This window comes from Mandrillus leucophaeus, unplaced genomic scaffold, assembly GCF_000951045.1.
Source record: "Mandrillus leucophaeus isolate KB7577 unplaced genomic scaffold, Mleu.le_1.0 Scaffold1, whole genome shotgun sequence".
NCBI classification, from domain to species: Eukaryota; Metazoa; Chordata; class Mammalia; order Primates; family Cercopithecidae; genus Mandrillus; species Mandrillus leucophaeus.
Window position 1 is genome coordinate 3,682,148 of NW_012098097.1, and position 2,203 is coordinate 3,684,350.

A 2,203-nucleotide genomic window follows, 5' to 3' on the forward strand; every position below is an offset into this window, starting at 1 on the left:
TCTTGTTTTTCTAACAGATGACCATAATATAAATGCTTGTGTATAAAAGTTATCAAGGATTCATTTTAACCCCCCACATTGGAAATAAGTTGAATGACTACATGAACTCAAGATAACTGTGGTTGTTGATGCATGGTAGACAATAAGAGGGAGATAAGTCTACTTCTCAGAAATCTAGAACCAAAAGGCAGTCAGGAACAAAATTCCTGAAGATTTTCTCACTTTGAGCTAAAACACTGCAAGCTGAACTGCCGTAGTGGGGATCTTGAGTTCTTCCCATAAAGTTAGATATAGATTAGAAGGCATTTTGCTGTACTTTCATAAAGAGGCACTGGGGCACTGAGAAAGAACAGGGGTTTGGACCTAAGACAGTCTGGTTTGAATTCCAATGTGCCATTTACCGGAGGGGAAAATCATAGAGACCGCACATCCTTTTTCTGAGCTTCAACGTCCTTATCATTGAAATAGGAACAATAAAACTATTTCAAGGCATTGTTATGATGACTAAATAAAATAGGTATGACGAAATAGAATAGGTATAGGTAATGTGACCAGCACAAACTATGCATCTGATGAACTGAATGACAGTGCTGCTTTGCAGAGAGACAGCATAATGTGGTGTTATGAGCATGGACAATGGTGCCATATTTAATTTCACGTATCCCAGTACGAAATCTTCCTAATGGTGTAGTCATGAATGAGGTGTCCAACTTCTCTGTGGCTCAGTGTTTTTATCTGCAAATGGGGATGATAATAATATTACATACCTCAAACGGTTACTGTCAGGGCTTAGTGAGTTAATAATATAAAGATTTTAACACAAATTCTGGCTCAATAAGGGTTCAAGAAAGCTATTGCGCCTGTTGTTATTAGTCTATTTGGGATAGAAAAAGCCAGCTCCCAGAAGCTATCGCCACTCCTGGTTCAGTCTATTTTCTTCTTATTTCTCTTTTTTCTCCTTTCCTTTTACCTTTTCCACCTATTTCTTCCTAGAAATAAAGAGTACGTACCCACATTCAGGCTTTAATTTTCTGAAGATCGACCTTGCATGAGGCAGGAAGAAGGAAAGTAGGAAGTGACTGTGAGTTACGGTCAGGGGAAGTTGGTGTTTTCTTTCCTCAAAGATAATGAAACATGTTTCCTTTTGTCAGTGTCAATTAGTTCCATAAACTGATTTGTTCCACGTTTAATAAACAGCTCTTGAATGGTGCTACATGCAAGGAACTGTACTAGGCACAAGGAAGACGAAATGATGATGATGTCCATAGTAAGACTGTTTCCCTTCTGACTTCTCACACACAGGAAGTAACAAATAGACGTTAGGAAGAGGAGTTGGTTATTTTCCTCTGCTTACTGGAGTAATCGACATGACCAGGTGCTTCTAATTACTGTTGCTTTAGGAGAACGAACAGTAAATAATCCATATCTTAATACAGTCTCCCTCAGTATCCTCAGGAAATTGTTTCCAGGATCCTGCATACTCAAGTTCTACAGTTGGTTCTAGCAAAAGTCATATCTGTGGGTTTTGTATCCAGTGAATACTGTATTTTTCCATCCATGTTGGTTGCAGAGGCAGAACCCATGGATAGGGAGGGCCAACTGTATTCACCGGAAAAAAAAATCCACGGATAAGTTGACCTGTTCAATTCAAACCAGTGTTGTTCAAGGGTTGGCTGTAAAATGATGAAGAAAAGTACAACTTTGATTAACAAAGCCAAAAACAAAATGGACTTCATGGTTCAATTCTAATGTAGAAGCCTTAAATTTGCTCTACAGCCCTCAAGTGGTAGAAATGGCCCTTTCTGATTTTTCCATATGAAATTATCTCTCCTTCAAGCTTCTCTTAACAGGATAGAGAGTAAATGGGATTGGTCACCATAGAGGAGCCCTGTTACCTCTCTAGTGTAGTACAAAAGTCCTGGAGTGATCCATAGTGCAGAAAAACTACGGGAAAGGACCAGCACCTGGGTCCATTGTGGGAATCTTTGAGAAAGGAAATGCAAAGTAGACTGTACTTGGTCTTCAGGGACCCCAGCTTTGACAGGCAACTTTATTAGAAATTCCCGCACTTTTTGAGATGCTGCATAGCAGGAGTGCAGTAGATATGTCTCTGCCACTTACATAACTGGCCCTCCTGTTCCTCCCCATTTTGGGGTCTACAACCTGGGCTAAGTCACCTCCAGCACCAGCCTCATGCCTGCTC